The sequence below is a fragment of the Oncorhynchus mykiss genome, chromosome 25, assembly GCF_013265735.2.
Source record: "Oncorhynchus mykiss isolate Arlee chromosome 25, USDA_OmykA_1.1, whole genome shotgun sequence".
NCBI lineage: Eukaryota > Metazoa > Chordata > Actinopteri > Salmoniformes > Salmonidae > Oncorhynchus > Oncorhynchus mykiss.
Genome location: NC_048589.1, coordinates 38,180,401 through 38,194,060, shown reverse-complemented (window position 1 = coordinate 38,194,060; position 13,660 = coordinate 38,180,401). Strand labels below are relative to the sequence as shown.

General features: G+C 42.9%; 1 protein-coding gene across 1 annotated transcript in view; it reads right to left on the bottom strand.

Annotated features, from left to right (window-relative positions):
• LOC110504247 (forkhead box protein N3) overlaps positions 1-350 on the bottom strand; it is a 133,526-nt gene extending 133,176 nt beyond the window's left edge. The window contains 1 exon segment of the mRNA XM_036962803.1: positions 107-350. The gene's annotated coding sequence lies outside the window, so the exon portion shown is untranslated.
• Positions 351-13,660: the final 13,310 nt, after the last annotated feature.

Sequence of the window (13,660 nt, the reverse complement as noted above, 5' to 3'; positions counted from 1 at the left end):
GATATGGATATAATGTTATAGCCTATTGATCAGTTAAAGATTAACTCATCTACTCGATTGTCAGATATTCCCGACGAGGATTCCGAACTCTGTTTTCTCTCCTTACCTGACGATCTAGCCTTTGAATCAGGAGGTACAAATAGAAGACGTATTTGGAACAACCACTCCTGCGTTAATTCCTTTAAAATATTCCATTGTATTCCTCAACCCTAATTAAACACCGAGGTTTATAGAGAGATAGCCCGGGGAAAGCGAACCAAGTGCGGTCATAAATCATAGTCCTCATCGGCGCATTTCCAGGACTCCGGTTATTTGAGCTCTTCCTCGTCCCTGATGCAGAATGTGTGTGAGAGCGAATGTGAGAGAGGAGGGTAAAACGGACTCTCTCGTCAGCAAATGAGAAGTGCACATGACCTCGGCCCAAAGCTGGCGGCTGACACACACACACACACACACACACACACAGAGCGTGGTGGTGGTGTTGAGCCCAAAAGTAAAGAGTTAAACATAATAAACGAGGGTGTGTTTCAGGGCCCAAATAGCAGCTGTCCAAAGACATCAAGATTTGTTTTGTAGAGAAGTGGATGCGGAGACCGTGTAACTGGAGTTAGTATATCGCTGTCAAGCCATGGATCATTTTAATTAACTATTTTTTTGCAAATGGAGATTGAACCTTTCAGTATTTATTTTTTTTTTGCCACAGAAAACACCTCATGTAACTAACTATACATCTGTCATTATAGTTAGCACTTTCAATCAGTCTAAAACGGACTTAAATTAAGGCAGAGTTTGTAACAGTAGGCAAATAAATACTGACATTTCCCCCATTCATCCCACCATGCACTTATATAGGTTTACTGTTTCTGTTCAGCTCAGGCCCAACTGATTTAAGGTCAATTTGGCTTTTAACCTCCTGAACTGAAGGTTGTCATGTGGTGTTGCTACCACGTTACTGTCATGTTGTTCTGCTACCATGTTGTGTTGTCGTGTGTTGCTGCCTCGCTATGTTGTCTTAGGTCTCTCTTTATGTATTGTTGTGGTGTCTCTCTTGTCATGTGTGTTTTGTCCTATATTTTCATTAATTATTCCCAGCCCCCATCCCCGCAGGAGGTCTTTTGCCTTTTGGTAGACCGTCATTGTAAATAAGACTTTGTTCTTAACTGACTTTCCTAGTTAAATAAAGGTTAAATACAAATAAAAAATAAACAAGGCAGGACGTCATTAGAACATTCCTCATCAACTCATTGTATTCAGTCAAACACAAACACACCTCCAACAGTACAATTATAAATGTCACTAATCTTCAGCTCATAAAAAAAGAGCATTAAAAGGAGAGCAGACTATAATACATTCTCTCTCTCTCTCTCTCTCTCTCTCTCTCTCTCTCTCTCTCTCTCTCTCTCTCTCTCTCTCTCTCTCTCTCTCTCTCTCTCTCTCTCTCTCTCTCTCTCTCTCTCTCTCTCTCTCTCTCTCTCTCTCTCTCTCTCTCTCTCTCTCTCTCTCTCTCTCTCTTTTACTCAGTACGTTGTTGAACACCTTCGGCAGCGATTACAGCCTCCTTGGGTATTACTCTATAAGCTTGGCACACCTGTATTTGGGGAGTTTCTCCCATTCTTCTCTGCAGATCCTCTCATGATCTGTCAGGTGTGGATGTGGAGCGTCACTGCACAGCAATTTTTGGTCTCTCCAGAGATGTTAGATCGGGTTCAAGCCCGGTCTCTGGCTGAGCCACTCAAGGACATTCAGAGACTTGTCCTGAAGCCACTCCTTTATTGTCTTGGCTGTGTGTTTAGGGTCGTTGTTCTGTTGGAAGGTGAATCGCCCCAGTCTGCGGTCCTGAGTGGTCTGGAGCAGGTTTTCATCAAGGATCTCTCTGTACTTTGCTCTGTTCATCTTTGCCTCGATCATGACTAGTCTCCCAGTCCCTGCCGCTGACAAACATCCCCACAGCATGATGCTGCCACCACCATGCTTCAACATAAGGATAGTGCCAGGTTTCCTCCAGACGTGATGCTTGGCGTTCGGGCCAAATTGTTCAATCTTGGTTTCATCAGACCAGAGAATCTTGTTTCTCATGGTCTGAGGGTGCCTTTTGGCAAACGCCAAGCGGGCTGTCATGTACCTTTTACCGAGGAGTTCTTCCGTCTAGCCACTCTACCATAAAGGTCTGATTGGTGGAGTGCTGCAGAGATCATTATGGAAGGTTGTCCCATCTCAACAGAGGAAATCTGGAGCTCTGTCAGAGTGACCATTTGGTTATTGTTCACCTCCCTGAGCAAGGTTCTTCTCCCCAAATTGCTCAGTTTGGCTGGGCGGCTAGCTCTAGGAAAAGAGGTTCCAAACTGGTTCCAAACTTCTTCCATTTAATAATGATGGAAGCCACTATGTTCTTGGGGACCTTCAAAGCTGCAGATCTGTGCATCGACACAATCCTGTCTCGGAGCTCGGACAATTCCTTCGACCTCATGGCTTTGTTTTTGCTATGACTTGCTCGGTCAACAGTGGGACCTTATATAGACAGGTATGTGCCTTTCCAGTTCATGTCCAATCAACTGAATTTACCACAGGGGAACTCCAATGAAGTTCTACAAACATCTCAAGGATGATCAATGGAGACAGGATGCACCTGAGCTTGATTTCAAGGCTCATAGCAACGGGTCTGAATACTTATGTAAATAAGGTATATGTTTTTTATTTTTAATAAAATAGTAACAATTTCTAAAAACCTGTTTTCACTTTGTCACTATGGGCTATGGTGTGTAGATTGCTGAGGACATTTTCTTTATTTAATCAATTTTAGACTAAGGCTGTAACGTAACAAAATGTTGAAAAAGTCAAGGGGTCTGAATACTTTCCAAAGGCACTGTATATTATTTATATCCCATTATATCCCAAGATGTCATAGCAGTCAGACGTCCTTTGTCCTCGTCTTGTCGTGTCCCGTATATATATAAATATATATATATATATATATATATATATTTTTACACCTTTCTTCGCAAATCTTTTATATATTTTCTTTTCCAAAAACTCAACTTCAAAACACTCTCCTGCAACCTGCCTCACCAATTTTAAAAAAGTATTATTTACCTCAAATCTGAAATCCACAATAGAAGCTAACCAGAAGCTAGCCAGAAGCTAACCAGAAGCTAGCCAGAAGCTAACCAGAAGCTAGCCAGAAGCTAACCAGAAGCTAACCAGAAGCTAGCCAGAAGCTATTCAGTTTACTGGCTAACGTTAGTATTCAGCTAACCACGGTTTGTGGTCATCAGCTATCCTTTAGCTCAAAATCGATCGGCAGTTTTGTACAATGTGCTATTCGTGTGACTATTGGAATACGAACATTAATTATTCTGGAGCTAGCCAGCTGAAGAGTTCCATCAGCCACTCCTGGGCTACAATCACCTATCCGTACCCGTTTTACTGCCAATGCGGAGCCCCACCGGGTCTTCACGACTGGACTACTGATGTTATCTGCCCGAGGGAGTTATCCAACTGGCCCATCCGTCGCAACGTTATCTGAACGCCCATCTGCGGCCCGCTAATCGTTTGGCTGTCTTATCGGCTGCTATCTGAATAGGTCTATCGGACAATTTTTCTTGGGTCACTATAACTATATCTATTTTGCCAATTGGATTGATCTACAACACGGAACCCCACAACACGGAACCCCACTAATCTACCGACGGAAACGCACGAGGTGGCTAAAAACAGACCTCCATCCTCTGCCAGCTTGCTACCGATGACCCGGCTAGCTGTCTGAATCGCCGTGACCCCAACCAACCTCACTACTCACTGGACCCTTATGATCACTCGGCTAAGCATGCCTCTGCTTAACTTTTTATGGCTGCAGGGGCAGTATTGAGTAGCTTGGATGAAAAGGTGCCCATTGTAAACATCCCCCTCCTCAGTCTCAGTTGCTAATATATGCATATTATTAGTAGTATTGGATAGAAAACACTCTAAAGTTTCCAAAACTGTCAAAATATTGTCTGTGAGTATAACAGAACTGATATTGCATGCGAAACAGGAAGTGGCTTCTATTTTGAAAACCCCATGTTCCATAGCCTCCCTTTGCTGGATTTAAAGGGATATGAACCAGATTCCTTTTCCTATCGCTTCCTCAAGGTGTCAACAGTCTTCAGACATAGTTTTAGGTTTTTATTTAGAAAAATTAGCCAGAACGATAACATTGCGTCAAGTGGTCACATGAGTTTTGCTCGCGCAACAGAATTTGGATAGGTATTGCTTTTCCCTCTCCTACTGTGAAAGACATTTGTGGTTCATATATTATCGATTATATATTTTAAAAACAACCTGAGGATTGATTCTAAAAAAAGTTTGACATGTTTCTGTGGACATTATGGAAACTATTTGGAATTTTCGTCTGCGTTGTCGTGAGCACTCTTTCCGGTGGATTTTTGTACATAACGCGACAAACAAACGGAGGTATTTTGGATATAAAAATAATCTTTATGGAACAAACAGAACATTTGTTGTGTAACTGGGAGTCTCGTGAGTGAAAACATCCGAAGATCATCAAAGGTAAACGATTAATTTGATTGCTTTTCTGATTTTCGTGACCAAGCTTCCTGATGCTAAATGTACGTAATGTTTTGTAGTGAGATCGATAAACTTACACAAACGCTTCGATTGCTTTCGCCGAAAAGCATAATTTCAAAATCTGACACAACAGGTGGATTAACAAAGGGATAAACTGTGTTGTCCTATATTGCACTTGTGATTTCATGAATATAAATATTTGTAGTAATAATTATTCAATGTAGCGCTATGCTATTCAGCGGTTGTTGATGACACTTACCCCGATATCGGGATTGCAGCCATAACAAGTTAATGTCAACATGCCTTGTCCATTGCTGTTCTGGTTAGTGTTTATTGGCTTATTTCACTGTAGAGTCTCTAGCCCTGCTCACTATACCTTATCCAACCTTTCAGTTCCACCACCCACACATGCGATGACATCACCTGGTTTCAATGATGTTTCTAGAGACAATATTTCTCTCATCATCACTCAATACCTAGGTTTACCTCCACTGTATTCACATCCTACCATACCTTTGTCTGCACATTATACCTTGAAGCTATTTTATCGCCCCCAGAAATCTCCTTTTACTCTCTGTTCCAGACGTTCTGGATGACCAATTCTCATAGCTTTTAGCCGTACCCTTATCCTACTCCTCCTCTGGTGATGTAGAGGTGAATCCAGGCCCTGCAGTGCCTAGCTCCACTCCTATTCCCCATTTTGACGACTTCAGTAACCGTAATAGCCTTGGTTTCATGCATGTTAACATTAGAAGCCTCCTCCCTAAGTTTGTTCTATTCACTGCTTTAGCACACTCTGCCAACCCGGATGTTCTAGCTGTGTCTGAATCCTGGTTTAGGAAGACCACCAAAAATTCTGAAATTTTAATCCCAAACTACAACCTTTTCAGACAAGATAGAACTTGATAGAACACCTCCTCCCAGCTGCCCACTGCACTGAGGTTAGTAAACACTGTCACCACCGATAAATCCACTATAATTGAGAATTTCAATAAGCATTTTTCTACGGATTGCCATGCTTTCCACCTGGCTACCCCTGCCCCGGTTAACAGCACTGCTCCCCCCACAGCAACTCGCCCAAGCCTTCCCCATTTCTCCTTCTCCCAAATCCAGTCAGCTGATGTTCTGCAAAATCTGGACCCCTACAAATCAGCCGGGCTAGACAATCTGGACCCTTTCTTACTAAAATTATCTGGCGAAATTGTTGCCACCCCTATTACTAGCCTGTTCAACCTCTCTTTCATGTCGTCTGAGATTCCCAAAGATTGGAAAGCAGCTGCAGTCATCCCCCTCTTCAAAGGGAGGGACACTCTTGACCCAAACTGCTACAGACCTATATCTATCCTCCCCTGCCTTTCTAAGGTCTTCGAAAGCCAAGTCAACAAATAGATTACCGACCTTTTCGAATCCCACCATACCTTCTCCGCTATGCAATCTGGTTTCAGAGCTGGTCATGGGTGCACCTCAGCCACGCTCAAGGTCCTAAACTATATCCTAACCGCCATTGATAATAAACAATACTGTGCAGCCGTATTCATTGACCTGGCCAAGGCTTCCGACTCTGTCAATCACCACACCCTCATCGGCAGACTCGACAGCCTTGGTTTCTCAAATGATTGCCTCGCCTGGTTCACCAACTACTTCTCTGATAGAGTTCACTGTGTCAAATCGGAGGGTCTGTGGTCCGGGCCTCTGGCAGTCTCTATGGGGGTGCCACAGGGTTCAATTCTTGGACCGACTCTCTTCTCTGTATACATCAATGATGTCTCTCTTGCTGACGATGAGTCTCTGATCCACCTCTACGCAGACCACACCATCCTATAAACTTCTGGCCCTTCTTTGGACACCGTGTTAACAACCCTCCAGGTGAGCTTTAATGCCATACAACTCTCCTTCCGTGGCCTCCAATTGCTCTTAAATACAAGTAAAACTAAATGCATGCTCTTCAACCGATCGCTGCCCGCACCTGCCCGCCTGTCCAACATCACTACCCTGGACGGCTCTGGCTTTGAATATGTGGACAACTACAAATACCTAGGTGTCTGGTTAGACTGTAAACTCTCCTTCCAGACTCACATCAAACATCTCCAATCCAAAGTTACAGAAAGTTTATATAATTGGCTTCCTATTTCGCAACAAAGCATCCCTCACTCATGCTGCCAAACATACCCTTGTAAAACTGACCATCCTACCAATCCTCGACTTCGGCGATGGCATTTACAAAATAGCCTCCAATACCCTACTCAATAAATTGGATGCAGTCTATCACAGTGCCATCCGTTTTGTCACCAAAGCCCCATATACTACCCACCACTGTGACCTGTATGCTCTCGTTAGCTGGCCCTCGCTCCATACTCGTCGCCAAACCCACTGGCTCCGGGTAATCTACAAGACCCTGCTAGGTAAAGTCCCCCCTTATCTCAGCTCGCTGGTCACCATAGCAGCACCCACCTGTAGCACGCGCTCCAGCAGGTATATCTCTCTGGTCACACCCAAAACCAATTCTTCCTTTGGCCTCCTCTCCTTCCAGTTCTCTGCTGCCAATGACTGGAATGAACTACAAAAATCTCTGAAACTGGAAACACTTATCTCCCTCACTAGCTTTAAGCACCAGCTGTTAGAGCAGCTTACCGATTACTGCACCTGTACATAGCCCATCTATAATTTAGCCCAAACAACTACCTCTTTCCCTACTGTATTTATTGATTTATTTGTTTTGCTCCTTTGTACCCGATTATTTCTATGTCTACTCTGCACATTCCACTGCAAATCAACCATTCCAGTGTTTTACTTGCTATGTTGTATTTACTTCACCACCATGGCCTTTTTTTGCCTTTACCTCCCGTATCTCACCTCATTTGCTGACATTGTATATAGACTTATTTTTCTATGGTATTATTGACTGTATGTTTGTTTTACTCCATGTGTAACTCTGTGTTGTTGTATGTGTCGAACTGCTTTGCTTTATCTTGGCCAGGTCGCAATTGTAAATGAGAACTTGTTCTCAACCTGCCTACCTGGTTGAATAAAGGTGAAATAAAATATTGTGTCTTTCTGAATATGGCGGATCTCTCTCTAGCAGGCTTGGGCCCCTAGGAAATACAAAGGACCAATCCCCTCTGAATAGACAAAGCTTAGCCCCCCTGCCAAAATGTCGCCTCGACACACACACAGTCCACCGACCACATGACTCATAAAAAGTGTGACAAGGGGGGGCTATTCATGCCAGTAGCAAATAAATGCTCAACCCGGCTACTGATAGGACTTCAGAACTACACAGACCAGTAGTAAGTAAATGCTCAACTCGGCTACTGATAGGACTTCAGAACTACACAGACCAGTAGTAAGTAAATGCTCAACTCGGCTACTGATAGGACTTCAGAACTACACAGACCAGTAGTAAGTAAATGCTCAACTCGGCTACTGATAGGACTTCAGAACTACACGGACCAGTAGTAAGTAAATGCTCAACTCGGCTACTGATAGGACTTCAGAACTACACGGACCAGTAGTAAGTAAATGCTCAACTCGGCTACTGATAGGACTTCAGAACTACACGGACCAGTAGTAAGTAAATGCTCAACTCGGCTACTGATAGGACTTCAGAACTACACGGACCAGTAGTAAGTAAATGCTCAACTCGGCTACTGATAGGACTTCAGAACTACACGGACCAGTAGTAAGTAAATGCTCAACTCGGCAACTGATAGGACTTCAGAACTACACGGACCAGTAGTAAGTAAATGCTCAACTCGGCTACTTATAGGACTTCAGAACTACACGGACCAGTAGTAAGTAAATGCTCAACTCGGCTACTGATAGGACTTCAGAACTACATGGACCAGTAGTAAGTAAATGCTCAACTCGGCTACTGATAGGACTTCAGAACTACACGGACCAGTAGTAAGTAAATGCTCAACTCGGCTACGGATAGGACTTCAGAACTACACGGACCAGTAGTAAGTAAATGCTCAACTCGGCTACTGATAGGACTTCAGAACTACACAGACCAGTAGTAAGTAAATGCTCAACTCGGCTACTGATAGGACTTCAGAACTACACAGACCAGTAGTAAGTAAATGCTTAACTCGGCTACTGATAGGACTTCAGAACTACACAGACCAGTAGTAAGTAAATGCTCAACTCGGCTACTGATAGGACTTCATAACTACACAGACCAGTAGTAAGTAAATGCTCAACTCGGCTACTGATAGGACTTCAGAACTACACAGACCAGTAGTAAGTAAATGCTCAACTCGGCTACTGATAGGACTTCAGAACTACACAGACACTTTTATTTGTAACACACACACACATACGGTGCGTTCGGAAATAAAATATTTTGTTATCTTTCCCCTCATCAATCTACACACAAAATCCCATAATAACAAATCAAAACAGTTTTTTTGAAATGGTTGCAAATGTATTAAAAATAAATAATTGAAATATAACATTTACATAAGTTTTCAGACCCCTTACTCAGTACTTTTTTGAAGCACCTTTGGCAGCGATTACAGCCTCAAGTCTCCTTGGGTATGACGCTACAAACGTGGCACACCTGTATTTGAGGAGTTTATCCCATTCTTATCTGCAGATCCTCTCAAGCTCTGTCAGATTGTAAGGGGGAATGTCACTGCACAGCTATTTTCAGGTTTCTCCAGAGATGTTCAAGTCCAGGCTCAGGCTGGGCCACTCAAGGGCATTAGGAGACTTGTCCCGAAGCCACTCATACATTGTCTTGGATGTGTGCTTAGGGTTGTTGTCCTGTTGGAAGCTGAACCTCCGCCCCAGGCTGAGGTCCTGAGTGTTCTGGAGAAGGTTTTCATCAAGCATATTTCCCAGGTCTCCCTGTCCCTGCCGCTGAAAAACATTCCCACAGTATGATGCTGCCACCACCATGCTTCACCTTAGGAATGGTGCCAGGTTTCCTCCAGACGTGACGCTTGGCATTCAGGCCAAAGAGTTCAATCTTGGATTCATTAGACCAGAGAATCTTGTTTCTCATTGTCTGAGAGTCCTTTAGTTGCCTTTTGGCAAACTACAAGCAGGCTGTCATATGCCTTTTACTGATGAGTGGCTTCCGTCTGGTCATTCTACCATAAAGACCTGATTGGTGGAGTGCTGCAGAGTTGGTTGGCCTTCTGGAGGGTTCTCCCATCTCCACAGAGGAACTCTGGAGCTCAGTCAGAGTGACCATTGGGTTCTTGGTCACCTCCCTAAGGCCCTTCTCCCCCGATTGCTCAGTTTGGCCGGGTAGTCAGCTATGGGAAGAGTCTTGGTGGTTCCAAACTTCATCAACTTAAGAATGATGGAGGCCACTGTGTTCTTGGGGACCTTCAATGCTGCAGACATGTTTTGCTACCCTTCCTCAGATCTGTGCCTTGACACAATCCTGTCTCAGAGCTCTACGGACATTTTCTTCGACCCCATGGCTTGGTTTTTGCTTTGAGATGCACTGTCAACTGTGGGACCTTATATAGACCGGTGTGTGCCTTTCCAAATCATGTCCAATCAATTGAATTTACCACAGGGGGACTCCAAGTTGTAGAAACATCTCAAGGATGATCAATGGAAACAGGATGCACCTGAGCTCAATCCTGAGTCTCGTTGAAAAGGGTCTGAAAACATATCTAAATATTTTTTTTCTGTCATTTCTACAAACATTTCTAAAAACCTGTTTCTGCTTTGCCATTATGGGTTATTGTGTGTAGATTGATCAAGTTGTAGAACATTTCATGGATGATCAATGGAAACAGGATGCACCTGAGTTCCGAAGTTATGCAGCGGTCTACAACAACAGACCCTGGTTTGATCCCGGGCTGTATCACAACCGGCCGTGATCAGAAGTTTCATAGGGCGGTGCACAATTGGCACCGGCGTTGTCCAGGTTAGGGGAGGGTTTGGCCGGGGTAGACAGTCATTGTAAATAAGAATTTGTTCTTAATTGACTTGCCCTGTTAAAATAAAATAAAAACCCAAGTTAAATTTCGAGTCTCAATGGGTCTGAATACAACATTTTTAATATATTTGCAAAAAAATCTAAAAACCTGTTTTTGCTTTGTCATTATGTGGTATTGTGTGTAGATTGAACAGGAAAATGCTTAATTTAATCAATTTTAAAACAAGGCTATAACATAACAAAATGTGGAAAAGGGGAAGGGGTCTGAATGCACTGTACACACACACACACACACACACACATTCACATACATGCACACACTGAGGACTACAGCTAGTTTCCATCATCCTCTGGGTACAATAACTTCAATACAAAACCTAGGAGGCTCATGGTTCTCACCCCCTTCCATCGACTTACACGGTAATTATGATAACTTCTGGAGGACATCCTCCAGCCTATCAGAGCTCTTGCAGCATGAACTGACATGTTGTCCACCCAATCAAAGGATCAGCAAATGGATGTAGTACTGAAAGCATAAGCTAGAGATAGCTAGCACTGCAGTGTATAACATGGTGACTCAAAGAGATAGAAAGGCAATAGTTGAACAGTTTTGAACAAAGGAGAAGCGACATTTAGAGATAAAAAATATTTAAAATAAATAAAACAAATCCCCAGTTTCACTGACTCTAGCTAATGCAGCTAATTGAGCCTACTCGACAATCTGACTCAAACAGCGAGAAATTATATTTATGTTAGCTAGCTAGCTAAGGCTAGCCAACACTCCAACTCTTCCAATTCACGGTAAGCATTTGCTTTCATTAATTTATTGCCACCGGGGCCAGCTGGTGTAACTCCTAAACAGCTTGCTGCAAACTACTGAGTGATGGTACACATGGATTGGTGTTAGTTACAGTAGCTATGTTGACTATGATGTTAGCTAATATGGTGAAAAAAATTTATGCTGTGTGTAGTGGTTATGGTGGGAAGGTTTCGTTTGGAGAGTTTGTTTTTATTGCCTGGTCACAGACAGCAGTTGTTTTGTGCACTGAAGTCCACAAGTGAGAGGAGGAAAGTGGGTAGATGTGATGATGCTGTTTATATGGCTGCTATGAAAGTGAACTGTTTGTGCAGAGGTGATCAGCGGTGTATTTATTATGCCAGTGTTGTTGCAAAACATTTTCTTAAACTAAACAAAACAGGGATGGACCTACCTTGTTTCAGTTTTCTTTTTTACTTTATGTTTTGCAACTGTTTGGACTAATGATCGCACCCTAGATCCGCTAGATGCAGGCAAGAGTGTGCAAGGGAAATATTGAATGTGTCACTGTCTGTCACCTTGATTACTCAAATGTGTCTCTTGACCTACGCCCTGGTCTTAGTATTTTGTGTTTTCTTTATTATTTTGGTCAGGCCAGGGTGTGACATGGGTTTTTGTATGTGGTGTGTTTTGTCCTGGGGTTTTGTTAGGTATTGGGTTTGTGGCTTAGTAGGGTTATCTAGCATAGTCTATGGCTGTCTAGAGTGGTTCTCAATCAGAGGCAGGTGTTTATCGTTGTCTCTTATTGGGAACCATATTTAGGCAGCCATATTCTTTGGGTGTTTCTCGTGGGTGATTGTTCCTGTCTCTGTCTTTTTGTTTTGCACCAATATAGGCTGTTAGGTTTTCGTGTTACGGTTCTTGTTTTTGTATTGTCCGTTTTTTTCCATCATTATTAAAGATTAATCTAAATTACAATTTTGGTCCGACTCTACTTCACCCGAAGAAAACCGTAACACCTACGTTGTAAACTTTAAATTGTAGGCTAGATTTTATCAACCTCATGATGGGTATAAGCAACAGAGTATCGTGTAGTAGCCTAAACCTATCGATGTTACACTGAGCTGGGTGAATGGAGTATGAATGCCAGTCATCCAATATACTGTAATAGAAGTAAAGGCCATGCTCATAAGAACAAATAAATCATCCTCCCTCATTTTAAAGGGCACCGACCGCCACTGGCCCTAAACGTTGAACTCGTGTTTTGTGAAAAGTTATATTATTAGCCTACAAAGACTGTTTAAATTAGTTTTTATATTGTGACAAGGCTTGTTCACATGCTCCACACGACTCTCTCTTGAAGCAGAACCCGGTACGTGTGTATGTGTGTACGCTCCACATGACTCTCTTTTAAAGCAGAACCCGGTACGTGTGTACAGTGCCTTGCGAAAGTATTCGGCCCCCTTGAACTTTGCGACCTTTTGCCACATTTCAGGCTTCAAACATAAAGATATAAAACTGTATTTTTTTGTGAAGAATCAACAACAAGTGGGACACAATCATGAAGTGGAACGACATTTATTGGATATTTAAAACTTTTTTAACAAATCAAAAACTGAAAAATTGGGCGTGCAAAATTATTCAGCCCCTTTACTTTCAGTGCAGCAAACTCTCTCCAGAAGTTCAGTGAGGATCTCTGAATGATCCAATGTTGACCTAAATGACTAATGATGATAAATACAATCCACCTGTGTGTAATCAAGTCTCCGTATAAATGCACCTGCACTGTGATAGTCTCAGAGGTCCGTTAAAAGCGCAGAGAGCATCATGAAGAACAAGGAACACACCAGGCAGGTCCGAGATACTTTTGTGAAGAAGTTTAAAGCCGGATTTGGATACAAAAAGATTTCCCAAGCTTTAAACATCCCAAGGAAGCGATAATATTGAAATGGAAGGAGTATCAGACCACTGCAAATCTACCAAGACCTGGCCGTCCCTCTAAACTTTCAGCTAATACAAGGAGAAGACTGATCAGAGATGCAGCCAAGAGGCCCATGATCACTCTGGATGAACTGCAGAGATCTACAGCTGAGGTGGGAGACTCTGTCCATAGGACAACAATCAGTTGTATATTGCACAAATCTGGCCTTTATGGAAGAGTGGCAAGAAGAAAGCCATTTCTTAAAGATATCCATAAAAAGTGTTGTTTAAAGTTTGCCACAAGACACCTGGGAGACACACCAAACATGTGGAAGAAGGTGCTCTGGTCAGATGAAACCAAAATTGAACTTTTTGGCAACAATGCAAAACGTTATGTTTGGCGTAAAAGCAACACAGCTGAACACACCATCCCCACTGTCAAAAATGGTGGTGGCAGCATCATGGTTTGGGCCTGCTTTTCTTCAGCAGGGACAGGGAAGATGGTTAAGATTGATGGGAAG